The sequence below is a fragment of the Hyla sarda genome, chromosome 6 (assembly GCF_029499605.1).
Source record: "Hyla sarda isolate aHylSar1 chromosome 6, aHylSar1.hap1, whole genome shotgun sequence".
In the NCBI taxonomy this organism is placed as follows: Eukaryota; Metazoa; Chordata; class Amphibia; order Anura; family Hylidae; genus Hyla; species Hyla sarda.
The window spans coordinates 181,031,582-181,055,119 of NC_079194.1; the positions used below are offsets into that span (position 1 = coordinate 181,031,582).

A 23,538-nucleotide genomic window follows, 5' to 3' on the forward strand; every position below is an offset into this window, starting at 1 on the left:
GGCTGGGCAAAATCAGTCCTTTTTCTTTTCGGCTGCGCTCGCTCCCTGCCTGTCAATCAGACAGGAGGGAGCGAGCGCATTAAACGCCGGGGCTGCGCGCATTGGCTGGTTATAGTCGCGCGCAGCCCATTCATCCCCGCCCCCGACATGTACACTGTAGTGGAGACGGCGCGCGCACACTAGTTATCAGTGCCGGGCTGATGCTCCCCTACTGTCACTATGCAGGCTACTCCTATACTCCTCCTCCCCGGGTATCACATGTACAGACAAACAGGGAGGAGGAGACCCCGGAGCAGCCTGCCATGCGATTGGCAGATCATCTATGCACGCTCCCGACGCGAGCGCAGCATAGATGAAGTGAGGGCGGAAGTCTTTGCCTAGCAGGCGTCAGTGACGTGATGCCTGCTGGGAAGGTCGGCTTCCGGTAGAGGAACGAGCAGCCAGTAAGAAGACGTGCAGATGACCGCTATGTGAGTGCCAAAATTTTTTTTTAAAGGCAGGGAGGGGGTTAGGGATAGATTACCTATAGGTAGGGACAGAGTAAAATAAATGTGAGATGGTGGGAGCTACTCTTTAAGGAATCTCCAACTAAAACAAGATTCTGAGAAACCTACATTTAACTTTCTACCCTTACCTGTCATATCCCACAAAAAAACATTCCTGGACGTCCTACAGCAGCACAGTATGGGGGTTAAGTTCGTCCTCCTGAACTTACCAGAAGAGATATTACAGCATAATTAAACCAATTAAAGTCATTTACCTATCAATTAGAGCCCCTCCTCCAGTGCATAAAGGCCCCCCAAACACACACATACAACAGAGTTTTTTATCTTCTGCTTACAGAAGGGGTATTATGTAGTGCACAGGGTTTTCTTTTCATCTGTGTTTTCTTTTTATCATTTTAGGTTCAAGAATTAGGGTGCTGTGAAGCCACTATGGAGTCTTTTAGTTACTGTGAAGTACTATCTTTGAGGGGGGCGTCTGTGAAGAGCCCTTACCTTATCCATCGCATCCGGCGTTCCAGGCAGCGGTGCGATGCGTGCGGCCATCTTCTCGGAAGACACGTGGGTACGTGCGCAACGCGCGGTATGGCGTCCAGGAAGTAGGTCTTTAGCGCATGCGCACGGCCATCTTGGTGCTCCCGGGTTTAGGTTGGAGATGCTCCTCGCGGGTACCCGTCGGCCGGAAGTGACGCGGCCGGAGGACCACGATTACCCTGGTAACGGCGGCAGCGTCTCTACTCTTTAGGGGCCAGTAGCTAAGTCTCCGCTGCCTATGCACTGTTCTAGGGCAGCGGGACTCACTGGATGCAAACATAAGTCTGTATATCAAGTCTACCGTGAAGAAGCTTTTGCTCTGCATATGAAACTGTGAAGTTTTCATTTTGCCTCATGCATGTCCCTTATGTGTCTTATTAAGTTTACTGTGAAGTAACCTGATTATATGCAGAATTACTGTAGAATTTCAACCAGGCTTTGGCTTTGCTACTATAGGCATCTATTTATCCATATGCATATTTATTCTGCATGTCTACTATATATCTCCGCTTTCTGATATTGGTTTCTGCAATTACCACTTTGTATTACTGCAGATGTCTGACGCTACGTCTAAAGGCAAGCGATCCAGGAAGTCTAAGCATAGGCAATGCAGCTCCTGCTCTCTTCCCCTGCCGGATGACCTACACAGAGATCTGTGTGATTTGTGCTCCCAGCAATCTGATCCCGCTGATCGAGATCGGAATTTCGGAGATGAGGCAAGTGCCTTCTTTTCGTGGTTTAAAAAACGTATTACATCTTTAATCCCCGATGAAGCTTCCCCTTCTAAGAAGCGGAAGGTTCATCAGAGGGCAGTATCTCCATCGGATTCTGACAATAATAGTGCCTGTTCCTCGGATTCTCAGGAATCCCCGGAAGACTATTATCTGTTTCATAATAAACAAAAGGGGATGCATCACCAAGATCTGGAGTAATGAACCTTACAGCTTGGAGTGTGAACTAGTTGCACTCAAGGATAAAGGTATGTCAGATGAAGTAATCTCGACATAATCAAATGCCAGTAAACCTGGTACAAGAAGATGTTACTCCAGGGTCTGGAAGATATTTAAGTCCTCATTTCCAGATGAAGTCGTCACAATCCCTATGATCTTAAACTTCCTACAACAAGGTCTTGACAAAGGGCTGAAGCTATCTACATTAAAGGTCCAATTTGCAGCCTTGAACTTTTTCTTAGATGGAAAATTCTCGAGGGACCCGCTGATAAAGAGATTCTTTAAGGGAGTCAACAACATGTATCCTAAGCTCCTCGCGCCTATTCCTTCATGGGATCTCTCGTTGGTGCTAAGGTGTCTGGCTGATCATCCATTTGAACCTATTGATGCCATTGAAATTAAGTTTCTCACATGAAAGACTTGTTTTTTTTAGTGGCAATCGCCTCTGCTCGGCGAGTGAGCTTCAGGCTTTGTCTTGCCGGGAGCCTTATCTCCGTGACATGGGGGATGCTTTGATCTTACGTACCCTGCATGGGTTTATTCCTAAAATCCATTCTTCTATTAATCTTCAGCAGGAAATTATTTTGCCAGCCTTCTCTGAAGACGCAGAGATCTCAAAGGTCGACGTGAGAAGATCAGTATTAGAATACATCTCGAAAACAGCTTCATTCAGGTGCTCAGAACATTTGTTTGTCCAATTCGCAGGGAAGTCTCGAGGCTCTAAAGCTGCGAAGTCGACCATATCTAACTGGATTAAGAACACCATCAGATTCTCTTTCCAGAAAGAGGGGTTGGAGCCTCCGGAAATCCTTAGAGCACACTCCACAAGGTCAACCTCAACTTCTTGGGCTGAAGCTTCATATGTACCTTTGCAGGAAATTTGCAGAGCAGCTACGTGGGCAACACCTTCTACATTCATGCCCCATTACCGTCTTGACATGTCCGGTAGTTCAGCCCTAGGTAAAACAGTGCTACAAGAAGTATTTAAGAAATAATGCCCTCCCTTTGTTATTTTGCTACTCAAGTCCCATACTGTGCTGCCGTAGGACGTCCAGGAATTATTTAAATTTTTGCTTACCTGAAAATTTCAATTCCTGGAGTCCTAAGGCAGCACAGACTTCCCACCCAGAATAAATAAGCATGCTATAAAATGACTCTGTTGTATGTGTGTGTTTGGGGGGCCTTTATGCACTGGAGGAGGGGCTCTAATTGATAGGTAAATGACTTTAATTGGTTTCATTATGCTGTAATATCTCTACTGATAAGTTCAGGAGGACGTACTTAACCCCCATACTGTGCTGCCTACGGACTCCAGGAATTGAAATTTTCAGGTAAGCAAAAATTTAAATCATTTATATGTTATCTAGTACCTAATCCTGTACATATAGGCGATAGACACTTACATATATATCTGTTGCTCACTTGGTTTTTCATCCTGTGCTTTGGAGAGGGCATGTCCTCACTCTGCATGACTCATCTTCCTCCCTGAGTCTGTTGTGGTGTGCTGGGTCTCCTCATCTAATCACTTTAGGCTGCTTTGTAACCCCCTCCTCTCTGTTTTAATGCTGCAGTCTGATAGGACAGACATGCTTAGGAAGGATCTGCGCTTGCATTGGGGCTAAATAGCTATGTTGTGATATTACCATAATATTGTGGCTAGCTTTTTGTGAACTGGTATTTCCTGTTTGAGTTTTTTTCTTTTTTGACTACAAATCCCATAATTCCATTTTCCTCTCTCCCACACATTAGCCACCCCACCCATTGAAACATAAATGAACTGCATCTATTCAAAAGACCTGTGGTTTTCAATCAGGGTGCCTACAGCTGTTTAGGCATTAGTTGCAGATTGTTCTCTCTCCCACCAAGCAATCCCTCCACCCATTGAAGCAGACAGGCTCCCTGTCATCAGCTGACTAGTGAGTCAGGTCTCGGCCGCATTGCAACCTGGGAAAAATCTGAGACAAGTCATTTAGTATGCTGTTAAAAATAAATAGTGGGGTGAAAATCACAGAAGAATTGTGAGAAAACCGTCACACACAGGTACAGACACTATATTATAAATTACACTAACTTTACAGCCCTTGTAGCATAGTCAAATAAAAAAATCCTGGAATACCCCTTTAAGTATATTAGAAAGGGTAATGGTTTTTTTTTAATGTTTTTTTTTAAAAGGTTTTGTTGTACAAAAGTACCCATTTAACCCCTTAAGGACTGAGCCCTTTTTTCACCTTAAGGTAGTCTGTATAGAAGAATATTCAGCTGGTACTGCTCACCCCACCCTCCGATTCTTCGGAATGGAAATTCAACCACACCCAGTTCACTGCTCCAGACCACCAGTGCTCTTCACTCGCAAGGATACATGTAGTAATAATATGTAGAAGAATACAATGTTGAGGCACTCAGATCCGTCTGTTCACATTTATTGAAAGAGCAGGTCAAACGCACGGCAACAAATGTTTCTTTAACAAGTAGCTAATCCCACCCCTTAAATCCCTGTCCCATTTGAAACAACTTTATTAGTCACGGCAAGGCTGACAATGAAATAAAAAAAAAAAATTAAAAATTACTGTCAATATAATTTTATAAAACACATAATAAAAAATATAAATATATGTGTATCACACTGTGGAGTGGTTTTAAAGGCAGCACCACATGCAATACCCTTATATCTAATCTTCATCTATCACTAGTCACAGACAAAACTGTTCAGATCACTCCTCTCATTGCAACCCAGTGGACCGAGTGCTTCAGATCTCAATATTATCCTTGTCTCACATTTTAACAGTTCAGTGTTGCGGTCGCCACCTGTTGCTAACGGATTCATCCGTACTAAACCACAAAATTTTATTTGTTACGGGTCTACCCCATGTGCTTCCAACATATGGCTGATTACGCGGTGATCCTACCTTAGTTTTCAATGATCGTACATGTTCACTGAAACGTCTATGCAGTGATCGGACCATTTTGCCGACGTAATATCGGCCACAGTCACAGATCACTGCATAGACTACATAGCATGTGCGACATGTAAAGAAATCTTTCATCCGGTGTGTGTATACTGGCCCAATTGTACCAATGAGACAGGAAGCATTTGGCTGCAGGAACGGCAGTTTCCACATCTGCGGTTACCCGGAGCAACCGATCTCTGAAGCCAAGTATCCTCCTGTATCTTCTCAAATCTGCCTTTTACTAGTATGTCCTTTATATTTTTACACCTTCTAAAAGAGACCACTGGTTTGAAGATAGTACAATGCAGGAAAAAACTATCTCTGGATACTATGTGCCAATTGCGATTAATAGCTGTCCTAATCGCATTGGACATAGAACTGTGTTTGAATATGAACGAAAAAACTCCCTCTTGTGAGTATTAGTATGTTTTCTTTTGGGGTGTAGTAATTGTTGTCGATCCCTCTTCATGGCTTTTTCTCGGGCTTGTAGTATTAACTGTATAGGATAGCCCCGATCTTGCAATTTTTTAGTTAAGGCATCCGCCTGTAAATTAAAAGAAGTAATGCTGCTACTAATACGTCGTAGACGTACAAATTGTCCATAGGGCAGGGAATGTAAAGTATGATTAGGATGAAAACTATCATATTTTAGTAAAGAGTTAGTGGCTGTTGGTTTGGTATACGTAGATGTCTGAATGGTATTGTTCTCAACGGTGACTCGCACATCAAGAAAGTTGATGGTAGTGGTGTTATATTCATATGTAAATGACATGTTATATGAATTAGAATTTAACCCCTTAAGGACTCAGGGTTTTTCCGTTTTTGCACTTTCGTTTTTTCCTCCTTACCTTTTAAAAATCATAACCCTTTAAATTTTCCACCTAAAAATCCATATTATGGCTTATTTTTTGTGTCGCCAATTCTACTTTGCAGTGACATTAGTCATTTTACCCAAAAATGCACGGCGAAACGGAAAAAAAAATCATTGTGCGACAAAATCGAAAAAAAAAACCCGCCATTTTGGGGGCTTCCGTTTCTACGCAGTGCATATTTCGGTAAAAATTACACCTTATCATTATTCTGTAGGTCCATATGGTTAAAATGATACCCTACTTATATAGGTTTGATTTTGGCGCACTTCTGGAAAAAATCATAACTACATGCAGGAAAATTTATATGTTTAAAAATGTCATCTTCTGACCCCTATAACTTTTTTATTTTTCCAAGTACAGGGCGGTATGAGGACTCATTTTTTGCGCCGTGATCTGAAGTTTTTATCGGTATGATTTTTGTTTTGATCGGACTTTTTGATCACTTTTTATTCATTTTTTTAATGGTATAAAAAGTGACCAAAATACGCTTTTTTGGACTTTGGAATTTTTTTGCGCGTACGCCATTGACCGTGCGGTTTAATTAATGATATATTTTTATAGTTCGGACATTTACGCACGCGGCGACATCACATATGTTTATTTATTTTTTTTACACTGTTTTCTTTTTTTTATGGGAAAAGGGGGGTGATTCAAACTTTTATTAGGGAAGGGGTTAAATGACCTTTATTAACACTTTTTTTTTACATTTTTTTTGCAGTGTTATAGGTCCCATAGGGACCTATAACACTGCACACACTGATCTCCTATGCTGATCACTGGCGTGTATTAACACGCCTGTGATCAGCATTATCGGCGATTGACTGCTCCTGCCTGGATCTCAGGCACGGAGCAGTCATTCGTCGATCGGACACCGAGGAGGCAGGTAAGGGCCCTCCCGGTGTCCGGTCAGCTGTTCGGGATGCCGCAATTTCACCACGGCGGTCCCGAACAGCCCGACTGAGCAGCCGGGTCACTTTCAGTTTCACTTTAGAAGCAACGGTCAGCTTTGACCGCCGCTTCTAAAGGGTTAATACCGCACATCGCCGCGATCGGCGATGTGTGGTATTAGCTGCGGGTCCCGGTCGTTGATGAGCGCCGGGACCGACGCGATATGATGCAGGATCGCGGCGCGATCCCGCATCATATCGCGGGAGCCGGCGCAGGATGTAAATATACGTCCTGCGTCGTTAAGGGGTTAAGTAATTTACAAATTGTAAGAATATGTCAGGTGAACCGGCCCATACCACAAAAATATCTTGCTGTAGATCTAATTCAAATTCAGTAAAATCAAAGTCTTGTGTCATACAGTAATTTAAACCCTTGGACAATAAATCTAAACATTCTGTTGGCAACACAGTATCAGTGAGGTTAATGATGTTACTATCTTGTTTACCTGTGGTGTCTTGTGCATCAGGAGCTCCTACGATCTCCAGGAGACCTGCTTGCGCTTGCCACCTTTCTTTTTGTCGTCTCTTTAGACCCCTCCGGGTGTGACGCCTAAAGGAGTTTCGCCCGACCTAGCCACTTGGCCGGTGGGAACAGTCCTTGTGTCCCCCTGGACATTGGCCTCTGTGCTGGAGTCTGAGCCAGAGTCGGTAGTCCAGCATTCAGTCTTTCTGGATTGCTCTGGACATCTCCTTGGGCGTTGACGGCGTTGATTCGGAATATTACGGTGCCAGTTAAAGATTTTGCCTGACTCCTAGTCCGCTCTATCTCTGATGAATTTTTCCTTCTTGCGTTCCTTCACTTCCTCCTAAATCGGAATCACTTTCTTATCTAGCCGTTTAAGGAAGGTCTGAAATTGTTCAGCTGTCAATCTGGGGTTACCCATTTTTTTACATTTTCACAAGGGGTAATTGGAGAAATTGGGTTACAAATTTTGGAGGGCTTTTTCTCCTGACTATGGAAACACATCCACATATGGGGTAACGTGCTGGGCGGGCGCACAACAAGGCTCAGAAGTCATAGAGGTCTGTTCATATTTGAGGCCTATGGCATATCAGTAGCTGACGGTTACATACATTCAGAAGAAAATACAAAAATGAATCACCCACATGTGACACCATTACAGAAAGTACCCACCCTGAGGAATGGGTATAGTGCTAAAGAGGAAATTTTGAATGCACAGGTGTTTCCTAAATGTATTTTCCAGGAATGGATGAAGGGTAGCTTTGGAAAAAGGATATTTTTTAACACTTACCGTAAAATCTCTTTCTCGAAGGATCCATTGGGGGACACAGACCATGGGGGACACAGATCGTGCATGTATGCTGCTGTCTCTAGGAGGTATGACACTATGGCAACAAAAAAAGTCGGCTCCTCCCATCAGGATATACCCGCTTCCAGGCCCTGAGCTAATCAGTTTTAGTACCAGAGCAATAGGAGAGGACCGACAGGTCAAGGAAAAAACACGAACTGTCCGAGAACCAGAAGAAAAAATATAACTGAACACACCCTCGGACAGAAAACCAAAGAGAAACCCAAAAGGGTGGGAGCTGTGTCCCCCAATGGATCCTTCAAGAAAGAGATTTTACGGTAAGTGTTAAAAATCTCCTTTTCTCTATCGGCTCCATTGGGGGACACAGACCGTGGGACGTACCAAAGCCGTCCCTTGGGTGGGCAGATGAGTTAGGCAGACGGCTGTTCCACTGCCGCCTGCAGCACTTTACGGCCAGGACTAGCATCAGCCGATGCGAAGGTATGAACCCGGTAGAACCTAGAGAAAGTGTGCAAAGACGACCAAGTAGGCGCCTTGCAAATCTGCGAGGCCGAGGCCTTGTTCTGGAGAGCCCAGGATGCCCCAACAGAACGGGTAGAATGACCCACAACCCTGAAGGGAGGAACCTTCCCCCTACAGCGATAGGCTTCCAAAATGGCAGACCGGATCCACTGAGAAATGGTGGCCTTGGAAGCAGGTTGTCCCTTGCGACGACCTTCCGTAAGGACGAAAAAGGAATCACACTGACGAAACGAAGAAGTGACAAAGAGGTAAGAACTAACAGCCCGAACCACATCCAGTTTGTGGAGTAAATGCTCCTTAGGATGAGAAGGAGCGGGACAGAAGGACGGAAGAACAGTGTCCTCATTGAGATGAAAGGCCGAAACAACCTTAGGCAAAAAGAAAGGATCTGGCCGGAAGACAACCTTGTCCTGATGAATCACCAGAAACGGAGAACAGCAGGAGGGAGCTGCCAATTCAGACACTCTCTGAATGGAGGTGATAGCAACAAGAAACGCCACTTTCCAAGAAAGGAGGCGCAGGGACACCTCTCTCAGGGGTTCAAAAGGTTCACCTTGGAGGACCCCCAGAACCAGATTCAAGTCTCAAGGGGGAGAAGGTGACCGATAAGGAGGGGCAGCATGCACCACTCCTTGAAGAAAGGTCCAGACATGAGAATTAGAAGCCAGAGGACGCTGGAAAAGAATAGAAAGGGACGAAACCTGACCCTTAACCCCTTAACGACGCAGGACGTATATTTACGTCCTGCGCCGGCTCCCGCGATATGAAGCGGGATCGCGCCGCGATCCTGCATCATATCGCGTCGGTCCCGGTGCTCATCAACGGCCGGGACCCGCGGCTAATACCACACATCGCCGATCGCGGCGATGTGCGGTATTAACCCTTTAGAAGCGGCGGTCAAAGCTGACTGCCGCTTCTAAAGTGAAACTGAAAGTGACCCGGCTGCTCAGTCGGGCTGTTCGGGACCGCCGCGGTGAAATCGCGGCGTCCCGAACAGCTGACCGGACACCGGGAGGGCCCTTACCTGCCTCCTCGGTGTCCGATCGACGAATGACTGCTCCGTGCCTGAGATCCAGGCAGGAGCAGTCAAGCGCCGATAATGCTGATCACAGGCGTGTTAATACACGCCAGTGATCAGCATAGGAGATCAGTGTGTGCAGTGTTATAGGTCCCTATGGGACCTATAACACTGCAAAAAAATAAGTAAAAAAAAAAGTGTTAATAAAGGTCATTTAACGCCTTCCCTAATAAAAGTTTGAATCACCCCCCTTTTCCCATAAAAAAAATAAAACAGTGTAAAAAAATAAATAAAATAAACATATGTGGTATCGCCGCGTGCGTAAATGTCCGAACTATAAAAATATATCATTAATTAAACCGCATGGTCAATGGCGTACGCGCAAAAAAATTCCAAAGTCCAAAAAAGCGTATTTTGGTCACTTTTTATACCATTAAAAAAATGAATAAAAAGTGATCAAAAAGTCCGATCAAAACAAAAAACATACCGATAAAAACTTCAGATAACGGCGCAAAAAATTAGTCCTCATACCGCCCTGTACGTGGAAAAATAAAAAAGTTATAGGGGTCAGAAGATGACATTTTTAAACGTATAAATTTTCCTGCATGTAGTTATGATTTTTTCCAGAAGTGCGACAAAATCAAACCTATATAAGTAGGGTATCATTTTAACCGTATGGACCTACAGAATAATGATAAGGTGTAATTTTTACCGAAATATGCACTGCGTAGAAACGGAAGCCCCCAAAAGTTACAAAATGGTGTTTTTTTTCTCGATTTTGTCGCACAATGAATTTTTTTTCCGTTTCGCCGTGCATTTTTGGGTAAAATGACTAATGTCACTGAAAAGTAGAATTGGCGACGCAAAAAATAAGCCATAATATGGATTTTTAGGTGGAAAATTGAAAGGGTTATGATTTTTAAAAGGTAAGGAGGAAAAAACGAAAGTGCAAAAACGGAAAAACCCTGAGTCCTTAAGGGGTTAAGGGAACTGAGAGACAACCCCAGTTCCAAACCCGACTGCAAGAAAGAGAGAAGACGGGGAACAGAAAAAGTAACAGGAGACAAAACCTGAGCTTCACACCAACGAAAATAAGACCGCCAAGTACGGTGGTAAATTTTTGCCGAGGAGGGTTTACGAGCCCTGAGCATGGTGCGAATGACTTGGGAAGAGAAACCGCTGGCTCTCAAAACTGCGGTCTCAACCGCCACGCCGTGAAATGCAGCGACTGTAAATTGGGGTGGCAAAGAGGACCCTGAGACAGCAGGTCCGAACGAAGTGGAAGGCGTAGTGGAGTGTCGTCCAGTAGCCTGACCACGTCGGTGTACCACGACCTTCGGGGCCAATCTGGAGCTACCAGTATGGCGGGAACGCCCTCCGCTTTGAGCTTCCTCAGAACCCTGGGAAGGAGCGGAAGGGGAGGAAACAGATAGGGCAGAGCGAACCCTGTCCAAGGAATCACTAGGGCGTCCACAGCTAGCGCCAGGGGGTCCCAGGACTTCGCCACAAACGGAAGGATCTTCCGATTGTGCCGAGACGCGAAGAGGTCCACGTCTGGAATGCCCCAGAGGTCGCAGATCTGCACGAAGACCTCCGGATGCAGGGACCACTCGCCGGGGTCGCCGAGGACAGGCTGAGGAAGTCCGCTTCCCAGTTGAGCACACCCGGAATGTGAATGGCCGAAATGGCCGGAACCTTGTTTTCCGCCCAGATGAGAATCTTCATCACCTCGGCCATGGCTGCCGAGCTGCGAGTGCCACCTTGCCAATTTATGTATGCCACGGCCGTGGCGTTGTCCGACTGGACGCGGACAGGGCGGGACTGAAGCAGGAACTCCCAATGAAGAAGGCAAAGAAGAATCGCCCTCAGTTCCAAGATGTTTATCGGAAGAAGAGCTTCCCGGGGAGACCAGAGGCCTTGAACCGTCCAGTCCCTGAACACACCGCCCCAGCCCGACAGACTGACATCCGTTGTAACCACCTGCCAGTGGAGGGTAGGAAATGATCGCCCCTGAAGAAGAAGGGGGAGCAGAGCCACCAGAGCAGAGACTGACTGATCTGACGAGGGAGAGCAATCTTGCGATCGAGAGACAGAGGAGATCTGTCCCATCGAGAGAGAATCGCCAGTTGAAGGGGACGGTAATGAAACTGAGAAAAGGGTACGGTCTCCATGGCCGCTACCATCCGAGCCAAGACTTCCATGCAAACGCGGATGGAAACTGGGACCTGGGCCTGAAGGGAGCAGACTCCTGACAGGAGAGTCAGACGTTTGTCCGGCGGAAGGCAAAACCGGGCAGAGGCCGTGTTGAATTGAAGTCCCAGGAAGATCGGAGACTGAGTGGGAGAAAGGACAGACTTGTCCCTGTTTACCATCCACCCGAAGCGATCCAGGGTCTTGAGAGTGAGATCCACATTCTCCAGGGTCTGGACTCTGGTGGGAGCCTTGATGAGAAGGTCGTCTAGGTAAGGGATCACTGAGACTCCCCTCGACCGCAACAGGGCTATCACTGGCGCAAGGATCTTGGTAAAGACACGAGGAGCAGTGGCCAGACCAAAGGGGAGGGCTACGAATTTAAAATGCCCCTCTGGAACCGCAAAATGGAGGTACAGTTGATGGCCGGGAAATATTGGAACATGGAGGCATGCATCTTTGATGTCCACCGAAGAAGGAAATTCTACCTTGTTCCATGGATGCCACTACCAAACGGAGGGATTCCATTCGAAAGTGGCGGAAGAGAAGATGACGGTTGAGACGCTTGAGGTCCAGGATTGGCCGCACCGAACCGCCCTTCTTGGGAATCACAAAAAGATTGGAATAGAAACCCCGAAAACGTTCCCTTGGAGGAACGGGGACAATAACTTCCTGGAGAAGCAGGGACCGGAGAGCCTCCTGAAACTCCTTCGCCAGAGAAGGAGACCGGGGAGCCCGGGACTGAAAAAAATGATCCCTCGGGAGGGAGGCAAACTCGATTCGGTATCCGTTGGACACCATGTCCCTGACCCAAGAGTCCTGAATGTGTGTGGTCCAGATGTCTCGAAAAAATAAGAGACGACCTCCCACCCGAGAAAAATCTGCTGGTGGGGGCATCACTTCATGCGGAAGTGGGTTTGCGGTTGCCCGATTTGGCCGCAAAACGGCCGGAACGGTTGGTGTCCGACTTCCAAGACGGGCGCGCCCGGAACGAGGGAAGCTTCTTGTCCCGTGAAGTCGCCTGCCCTGACCCCTTATTGGGGCCAAAAGTCCGAAAGGACCGAAAGGAAGAGGACTTCATCTGGGAAGTAGAGCGAGCCTTATTTTGAGGCAACAAGGAACTCTTACCCCCCGTCGCCTCAGAAATAATCTCGTCAAGGCCCTTGGCAAAAAGACGAGTACCAGTAAAAGGAAGCTCGCTGAGAGACCTTTTAGAAGCGACATCCGCATCCCAAGCCTTAAGCCACATGGAACGGCGGAGGGCCGCTAGGTGACCCATAGCAAAGGCAGCACAACGGGCTGACTGCATGGAAGCTGTGCACAGAAAGTCCCCAGCTTTAGAGCATTGGAGAACCAAAGCGGACAGATCCTCTGGGGGGGATCCCGCTTGGATACCCTGACGGAGTTTTGAGCACCACACCGATAGGGCCTTGGACACCCATGCCGAGGCGAAGGTGGGAAGCAGAGAAGAGCCTGTTGCTTCAGAGGCAAACTTCGCTAAGGACTCCAACTTCTTGTCCGTCAAATCCTTGAAAGCAGCCACATCTGCTAGCGGCAGTGTAGTAGCCTTAGAGAGGCGGGAAATTGGTGGATCCACCGAGGGAGGGGAAACCACCTTAGAGACAAGGTCCTTGTCGAATGGGTAACGCACCTGAACCTTCTTCATTCCCAGGGAACCTCTTGTCTGGATGTTTCCATGCAGATTCCAGAAGGGTGTCAAATTCAGCGTGAGAGCTGAACCTTTGAGGTGCCAGTTTAGCACAATGAAAGGGTACTTCAGGAGTCACGTCCGAAGATCCTGGGTCCTCTAAGTGAAAGGTGTCTCTTATGGCCGCAACCAATGAGTTCACAATTTCAACTGAATCCAAGCGGTCCTCCGAGTCAGATGCCGAATCAAAAGCCTCATCCACCAGTTCACCAGGGGAATGTGAACGAGTCGAGGCAGCCCTGGAGGGGGCGACCCTGACCGGGTACGCGGCTCTGGCGAGGCAGAGTGGCGACTGCGGGAACGTCCTCTGGAGGAGCGACGTTTGTGACCAGACCTGGAGGGGCGAACCCACGAGGGGAGCGCCCACGTCTACCTGAAGACTCAATGGAAGAGTCAGATGATGCACCCCTAGTACGCTTGTGAGAGCGTGAGGTATGTGGAGAAGAGGAGCGGGTCCCTTTAGAGGGCCGGCGCAGGGCAGACTTCTTCAAGGCAGACACCATGTCACGGGAGGCCTCAGTCACCGAACGGGAGACATGAGTCAAGTCAGCCTTATACTGGGATAGGGAAGAAACTGCTGGAGGGGCGGCCGAATCCACCGGAATTGAAAGAGCATCCGGGGGTACCATGGGGTCTGGGGCAGCAGAGGAGCAGGCAGAGCAAGTGGGTTCAGCAGAACCAGGCATTTTGGAATTACAGTTCTTACAGACAAAATAGGAAACTAATGCTCCAGTTGTCTGTTTAGAGGGAGGAACAGTTCTGGGTACGGACATTGGATTGGAGGGCGATTCACGCCCCCAGTAAGCTCTGGCGGCCCTGTGGCCCCGGCCGCCGTGAAGAAGAATAGTAATGGCGCCCGCTCCTTGCCCCGGGCGCACATGTCAGTCGCGTCTGCGCCCGTGGGGAAGTGAGCGGGCGATACACATGTCAGCCGGCAGCTGTCTGCTGCCGAAACTGAAAGTAAGTCGGCGCTCCGTGCGCTGAACAGTACAAAGTAGTAAGCGCTGCGGCTGACAGCCGCATAGTATAAAAACACACACACATATGTACTTAAAATAAAGATAACCCCTTCCTGCCCAAAATGCCATTGCTCGCAACTGCTTGAATAAAGATAGAGCCCCAATACAGACCAGCCCCTTAGATCCTGAAAGGTGGCCCAAAAATGAGGGTCTCCAGAGGTTGCAAGTCAGCACCTAAAGGGAGAAAAATATATACTCACCTGGTCAGAAGAACTTACCTAATGGAGTCTTCTGTGAAGTCTTCAGTCAGCTTTCTGTTACCTGCATCACGCCGAGCTACCATGTGCGAGCGAGGCGAGCAGGGAAATAGGGATACCCAGACCCATGAGGTACAACCCCAGGCGCTGACCGTTGGCGAGAGGGGGTGAACAGCGCATATACGCAATGTCTGTACCCCCTCAATCGCAATGGGGAAACAGTGACCCGCAGTTCCTGAGTCCCCACCTGAAAACATGAAAGAAAAAGGAATAAAAAACTAACACATTCCCTAACTAGGAAAATAAAAAAACATAAGACCTGGTCTGGAGAAATCCAGACCATGTCCACCTCCTTCAGACACTAAGCTGAAAACTGATTAGCTCAGGGCCTGGAGGCGGGTATATCTTGCTGGGAGGGGCCAATTTTTGTTGCCATAGTGTCATACCTCCTAGAGACATCCACAGTCTGTGTCCCCCACGGTCTGTGTCCCCCAATGGAGCCGATTGAGAAATTGCAATTTACAACCTAGGCTCTGCTTCATCTTTCTGGGAACAACTAACATGTGACTCCGAATTGTCGCCTGGAAATAAGACAGAGCTCATGAGCGAGAACTCTTTGCATTTGAGACTGATGTTTCTTACGGACCTGACAGTTACATACATTCAGAGGAAAATACAAGAAAGCAACACTCACATGTGAGACGATTACAAACAGTACACCCCCTAGGGAAGGTGTATAGGGGTGAAGTGGAGAAGTGGAGGAATGGATGAAGTGTACTATGGGGGGGGGAGGGAAATGAAAATTGCAATTTTAATACTGATATGCCAATTCCCAGAATGATGACCCAGAGTATAGCCGAAAGTAAAAATTATGCCCGCCCCAAACCTTATGCTCTGAATCATCATTCTGGGAATGTGATGTGTGTGGCTGTCCCTATTCTGTTACCTCAAATGCGCACCCTGCTCAGGTGGGGAGAGAGCGCTGCGCATTTGAGGCAACTGCAAACCCCCAATGCTGTTGACTCTGTTTCCCATGACCCATTTTTTTTTGTGGGGGGGTGGGGGAAGATATCAGGGGTTTTGGGAAAGAGGTTTTGTTTTGTTTCTTTTGTTGTTTTTTTTTTGGGGGGGGGGGGGGTTGGTTTTAAAATTTGAAAGGCAATGTTCTTTGGACTGGATCATTTGGAGTCGAATTCTGGGGAATTGAAATTAGGGAGAAGGATTAAAAATGTAGTGCTCTTTGGAAGTGTGATACTCCCTGAAGAAGTTTTTAATGCAGAGGCCCAGATGATCGGGGCAAGTGTCACACTGAGTGGTCGTGTACTTCCGAATCCCCCTCCTGTGACACTCTGAATTTTTTCTGGGATCGTCCCCTCTTTCCAGTGTGGGGGACCTCACCTGGAAAGTGTTGGCTGGGGACGATCCGGGGGGCCCACAGTTTCAGAGGCACTCTGACAAGCTCCTTGGCGGCCACAAAAGATGAGGGCCTTTAGAACTACCCCTTGAAACTGCAGGAATGTCCCTGTGTTGCCAGTGTACTGGGACAGTACAAAAGAGTTGTACATGGCAACCTGTACCATGTAGACCGCAACTTTTTTGTATCTTCTCAGTGTTTTCCACATGGAAAGATCAACTCCCCCCCCCCCCCCCCATATACCGATTGTAGTCCAGAATACAATCGGGCTTGAGGACCGGTCCCACGGTACCTCACACAGAGACAGGTGTGCTGCTGCCATTTCCATGAATTGTGGCGAGAATAAGGACATCCCTCTTGTCCTTACACCTGACCAGCAACAGGTTTTCATGGGAAAAGGCACGGGACTCACCCCAGGGGATAGGAGCCGTGTAGGGGATGGGGCGGAAGGCCTCTATTATTCTTCCGGACTGTCCCACAAGCGACCGTGGATCTGGCGGCGAGGGATGTGAAGAGACGGATACTAGAATAAAAGTTATCCACGTAAAGGTGGTAAACTTTATCTAGCAATGGGTGCAAAAGGCCCCAAACAATTTTCCCGCTAACACCCAGAGTGGGGGGACATTCTGGGGGTTCAATATGGGACTCTCGTCCCTCATACACCATAAACTTGCAAGTGTACCCTGAGGTACTCTCGCAAAGTTTATACATCTTCACGCCATACCGCGCTCGCTTGGCTGGGATGTATTGCCGGAAGCGGAGTCTCCCCTTAAAGCTGATGAGAGACTACTCAATAGCGACCTCCTGCCCCAGGACCTAGGCCTCCCAAAATTTGGCCCCGAAGTGATTGATGACCGGCCTGATTTTATGCAGGCGGTCATACGCGGGATCACTTCAGGGGAGACATGCCGCATTATCAGCATAATGCAAAAATTTCCGAATGGCCTCGAACCGGGGATGTGCCATGGCCATACTGTAGAGCGGGGTCTGGTAACGGATGTCCCCACTCCAGTATTGCCTGACACTGGGTTTATTAACTAGACCTATATGCAGCACAAGGCCCCAAAATGTCCTCATTTAGGCTGCATTAACTGGGAACCACTCATTGGGTCTAGCTAGAAATGAGCCCAGGTTTGCGGCGACGAACTATTGGGCATACAGGTTCGTCTGGTCAACCATCAGATTGACAAAGTATTCACTGAAAAAAAAACGAGGATGTCAATCTTGATTCCTGAGTCGCCGACAAACTCAGGAATCACGGGCTCATGGTCCGCTGGCTGAGTTTAGACAAGTTCGCCGGTACGGGGCACCAGTAAACTTGGCTGGGGGGCTTGACTAGTATGAGCACCAGGAGGACTCATACTAGTGTGGGGCACAGGGTCAGGAGCAGAGGAGGTTTGCGGCCTCGCTTGGCGCCGTCTCCGCCACCTTGGTGGCTCATCATCAGAAGATGATGAGGACGACGAGGAAATAAGCAAGGTGGGGTCTTACTCGTCCTCTAAGGCGCTTTCAGAGTCGGAGGCAAGTAAAGCATATGCCTCCTCCGCTAAAACGCCCTGCGGGCCATTTCCCTACTCTAATGGGGGGTGAAATGTACATATGTGGGGGGGAAACTTTATTGGTGTGTGTGTGCGATACTACCTCCCTAACCTAACTAACTAACTAACCCGCCCTTGGAACAAAAATATAAAAATATAAAATAAAACTAAACAACAACAAAAAAATACATAAAAAAAACTTCTAGTGCAAAAAAAGTTTACCTAATCAGTGGTGTGCACACTGATTAGCACTTGGTGGCAGCAGGTGGTGCAGAAGTAAGTGGGGGGGTCTGGCCACTAAGATAAGAACAGTGGCCGGTGGCACATACAGACCCCCACACAAAAAACCCGAAAAATAAAATAATAAAACACTTAACCCCAAAAAAATGCACCCGCCTGAACCCCAAAAAAATGCTGATCAGTGATAAATCACTGACAGCAGTGGAACAGGCTGCGCACACAGGTACCTATAGGTGCAAAAAAATAAGATGGTTTAATCCCCGAAAAAGCACCTTCACCACAAAAAAATGCTGGTCAGTACTACAGGACTGATCAGCGGCGGGTGGGCTTTAGCTAACGGTGGTGGACCACTCTTTCACAGCTAAGAGGGCCCGCCACATGTTTAGCAAAAAAAAAAAAAAAACGGGGGGGGGGGGGGGGTTTGACAGACAGACCGCAGCAACCCTGTAGGGCTGGGGTCACGCAGCTAAAGGTGCTAAAGACCCATGGACACCTACAAACGGTACGCCAAAATATAAAAATAATTTTTTTACCCCTAACTGTCCCTACCTAACCTAATGCTTTCCCTGACTGCTTTCTGTGCAAAGGGGCCACAGAAAGGGGGCACTTTAACACTTTTTAGTGTATGAGGGGGGAGATGGAAGCACTGGGCTCCATCCTGCACACCAGATTTCTAGGAAATGGTGGGCAGAACGGAGCAGCGTGCTCTTGCACCCCCCTCCCCATACTGCAGTGATTGGTGCGGTCACTACGGCTGCCCAATCACTGCTGTACTGGGGGGGTGGCAACAGTGGCGCTCCCCCAGTACTGTATGGATGATCAATTTCCGGTTCATCGTGGCACATGTGACCCGGAACCGGCGCAGACCACCGGTTAGTATTTGCCGGCTATCTGCCAGGATGCCTGCTGAATGATTTCAGCAGGCATCCGTCTCCGATCCCGCCCGGCGAGCGGCGGGGACCGTAATTCCCACGGGCGTATCCATAAGCCCTCAGTCCTTAAGGACTTTGAAATGGGGGCGTATGGATAAGCCCACCGTCCTTAAGGGGTTAATCCAAACATCATATCTGGAGGAAACCAGGCACTGCTCATCACCTGCCCATTATTATCTCTACAGTGAAACATGGCGGTGGCAAGATCATGCTGTAGTACTGGTCAGGGTTATGGGAAAGCTGAATGGAGAAATATACATACTTATTATTAATGAATCTAATCCAGAATGTTCTGGAACCTTTGGCCTGAGTCAAAGGTTCACCTTCCAACAAGACAATGGGGGACATTTATCAAGCTTTTTACACTGCTTTTTGGTGTACATTTGTCGCACTTGCACAAAGTGATTTTGACTAAACTGCATTAGGTACACACTTTTGCATTTTCACTTTGCAGTGGGAAGAGTTTTTTGATATGCTACTTTTCTAAAATAGCAAACAAACATAGTCCAGACCTGGCTTACAAAACTGGCTGTAGAAAGTCAAACAGGTGAAAAAGGTTGCAGAAAGGGGATTAAACAAAGGGGTGCACTAAAGTGAAATTTCCAAAAACGTGTAATAGCGCCATATTTATCACAGGCCCTGCATACACATTAAAAAATGTGTATGTACACTCCAACTACACCATCACACCTGTGCATAAAATCAGTGCACCTAAACTAATGTTAAAGGGGATAAGATGTCTAAGAGTGGAGTACCCCTTTAATGTTAATGGGTAGCAAAATCAGTTGCACAAAATATGCAGCAAAAATATTCAGCATTTATTTTAGCACAAGGCTGCAACATAACAATATGTAAAAAAAAATAAAGGGTCTTTCTGAATGCATTGTTTATTGTTTAGGCCTTTATATGCTTGTTCGGTAAAATGTTAAACATGTATAGAAATGTATTGTATGGTAATGTGACTTTTGTGAAAACAATCCTCTAGCAGTCCTTAAGAATGTGTCAGTGGGCACAAAATGGCCAATGACCTGTCCATGTGAGTCTGTACCCAATACTTTTACCTGCTGAGAAGCACTGACTACAAAGGATGTCTACTACCTCCAACGATAGATAGATACTGTGGATTTCCATTATTTTCAACAATTCTTGCTCCTTACGGTCTGCAAAATGCAACATGGGGATTATTTCTATGGTTACTGGTGTCCTTCAATTCTGTTTGGGAAGAAACATTAATAAGCCTTCTAATTCTCTAACCTTAATTTTATATTTTAAAGGAGTCAATGTCTGGGGGAAGTAACAGCCTTTTGAGCACACATGTCCTTAATACAGCGCAGGGGATTCCTGCAAAAGGTCTAACAATAACCCTGTCCAAGATGGATGCCAGCCAAACAAAATGGGTACAAGTGAGCAGAAGGTGAGTACATAACCACAATCTGTAAGAAGCTGAAATCTCTGTACCAGATTATAGATAGGGATACTTGTATACAGCAGCACTGACCACATTATCTGAACATATAACCTAATATGACACATACAATGGGCATTTTCAATTTTTTATTTACCAAAATAAATTTAGAGCAGACAACCCCTTTAAAGTATTAAAATGTATGAAGATGTGTTTATAAATGACAAAGGCCATGAGCATTATCTGCTGTCACTCAGAGTTGGACACTAAGAAAAAATGATTAGCTCCTCCCATATAGGATATAAACAAACATTTAAATCAACAATCAAAATATATAATTATTTTAATATACATTAATATATAAAATGTATAAAATGGTTCCCTACTCTGTCTAGCTGAGGTACTGGGCAAGCTCCTTGATTTTTGTCCTTGTGGTTCAGTAAGTTGGCCCTATGGGATACATAATAAAGCTTATCCCTAAGCCTTTAGACTGCTTTTTTACTCACTTGGTCACAGTCCCCAAGAAAGATGGGTCTTTTACCCTAGCCTGGATCTAAGATGCCTGGATTGTTTGTGCCAGGGGCTGACACTTTCAGATGGAGTGACTGCAGGATAAGCTTCTTCAGGTTAGTTGTTCATTCCTGCCTGTCACCTCGTAGCTCTTCTGTGAGGTCTGGCAACTGCTTCTTGAGTCCCCATGAAGTGACCCACCATACCTAGATAATATTCTAGTATAGGCTCCCTACAGTTTTGAAATCCTTCCATAGAGGCCATCTGCTACATTTAGTGAATCATTTGGCTACTTCAGCAGGTAATTCACTGGCACTGGAATCGGTCTCTAGCATTGTTAGATCATCTCATTCTTCTTTCTCTAGCAGTACAACCTTCACACCCCAGTAATGACCACCCATTTTCTCTGCTTGCTGGGCAGTTTTCCTAATGGAGGACAGTTTTCAGGACCAGTGGAAAATCTTACAATCTCGACAGCATAGGACACAAGATTACCATGGTAGACAGCTTTTCTTATAAACATCCCAGAACTAGTGCAAGAAACTTTCTTTGTTTTTTTGTGAAGAAATTTTCTTAAAGGGTTATCCACAGACTAGGACACCAATCTCTGCTGGCAGAAGCCCCACCAATCCGCTGCTTAGCACCCTACACTTTACAATAAATGTGTTCGGTGGAACGATGGGAGTAACATAGTAACATAGTTCATAAGGTCAAAAAAAGACCAGAGTCCATCAAGTTCAACCTATAACCCTCATGAGTCCCTACTGAGTTGATATCTATCTAGAATCCATAACCTGTAATGTTGTTATTCTCCAATAATGCATCCAGACCCCTTTTCAATTATTTTACAAAGTTCACCATGACCACCTCCTCAGGCAGAGAATTCCACAGTCTCACTGCTCTTACAGGAAAGAACCTCCATCTGTGCTGGTGTAGAAACTCCGTCTGTGCTGGACGTAGAGTGGTTTAGACAGTGCAAAAAAAATCTAACACCTCTGGATTAGGTGTCTATTACACAGGGCGAATTTTAGCCCAAAAGGCTGATATTGCCCTGTGTAATAGGGCCAGAGATTAGATGACAGGACCTCAGTGCTCACCTTCCAGAAACAGTAGCCCATACCCACAATCTTCTGGGTCCCCCAGTAAACTCAGCTAAAAAATATTTTATAGGCAACAAACTAATCTTCTTCCTATATTTGATAATGGAAACGTGGAACTGAATCTTTTTTTCTGCAGTGTCACCAATGAGGATGGCCGTTGTCCAGGGCTCTTGCGAGGAGAACCTCTTACTGCTGGGACTTTTCAGTTACGCTTTGATACCAAGGACTACTGGAAACAAATGCAGCAGGACAGTTTCTATCCTTATGTCGAGGTACCTGCTTTATCTATATAGTAACCAAAAAATTATATCCAAAGCAAAAGGATCCAAGGGCCCTTCAATAGCAGTACATGGGACCCCTGCTTCAAAAACCAAATAAACTGTATTGTGTTAGCACTTATCTCTGAAATAGCCGATTCTCTTTCATTAGTTCTGGTGTGGCAAGTTCTTGCAGTGGGTAGAAGTTGGTAGCAGTGCAGTTTACAGCTCCTGGACTCCAATGCAAAATCTTTTGCAGGGCCCCCTAACTTGCTGGTGGTGTCACCCTCTCAGACAGCAGGGCTCAGCTAGACCTGCTACCTCTGACCTGAATCCCCATGGTCCTGGATGTGGGATTATGTTACTGTGTCAGAATGTGAAAAACTTCTTTGACACGGAAAAGTTCTTCCATGAAAAAAGTCTAAAACGTTTTAACACATCTGAGAGCCCCCTCTCCCCCAGGGCCCATATAAAGCTACACATGTCCCTAAAGCCAGTAAAAGAACATGCAAAATTCCTGCAAATACTGTAATAATCATTTTCCCTGTTTTAATTATTTCCCAGGTCGTTTTTACCATCACAGACCCACAACAAAAACACCACGTGCCACTCCTGCTGAGTCCATTCTCTTACACCACCTACAGGGGAAGTTAATGGTATAAATGTACGGTTTTATGTTTTTCTCAGATTACTTCTATATATCACTGAATCTGAATTCATTTATACTAAGAAAACTGGTCAAAAACTATCCTCATTTTTGGATTAATACTTCTGTATTCATTTATACTAATAAAACTGGTGAAAAACTATCCTCATTTTTGGATTAATACTTCTGTATTCATTTATACTAATAAAACAGGTAAAAAACTATCCTCATTTTTGGATTAAACACTTATTTGTCTCTCTTATATGTAAACTGAACTATAAATTCTCTGTATTTTTTTAACCTTACTCTATCACTATAAATAACACAATCATTTCCTGCTTTAATACTACCCCCTATGGTCAAAAATTGGGTGTCTGAAAAGGAAGACTTAACATCCCTATACAGTGAAGCTTCTCCAAAAGACCAACTCTTTTGAGAAGACCAATCCCTAATCCAAACCAGATTTTGTGTGACAGATTTTCAGTCCATCAATCATTATAAATAGTGGCCATATTATTTGACAAAACCACCCTTTATAAGTCCAGTTTGGTCTTCTCAGATTTCACTGTAATAGATGGCAGGCATATTAGTGCAGTGTACGTTTGGAAGTCAATTTACCTAGAGCAGTGTTTCCCAACCAGGGTGCCTCCAGCTGTTGCAAAACTACAACTCCCAGCATGCCCGGACAGCCTTTGGCTGTCCGGTAATGCTGGGAGTTGTAGTTTTGCAACAGCTGGAGGCACCCTGGATGGGAAACACTGACCTAGAGCCAGTGTCATCCCTAAGGCCACCTTCTAGAAATAAAGGCACAGCACCA

General features: G+C 46.2%; 1 protein-coding gene across 3 annotated transcripts in view; it reads left to right on the forward strand.

Annotated features, from left to right (window-relative positions):
- LOC130276496 (blastomere cadherin-like) overlaps nucleotides 1-20,214 on the forward strand; it is a 220,022-nt gene extending 199,808 nt beyond the window's left edge. For all 3 annotated transcript variants that reach the window (XM_056525963.1, XM_056525964.1, XM_056525962.1), the window contains exon 9: nucleotides 20,078-20,214. The gene's annotated coding sequence lies outside the window, so the exon portion shown is untranslated. The remainder of the gene's footprint in view (nucleotides 1-20,077) is intronic.
- Nucleotides 20,215-23,538: the final 3,324 nt, after the last annotated feature.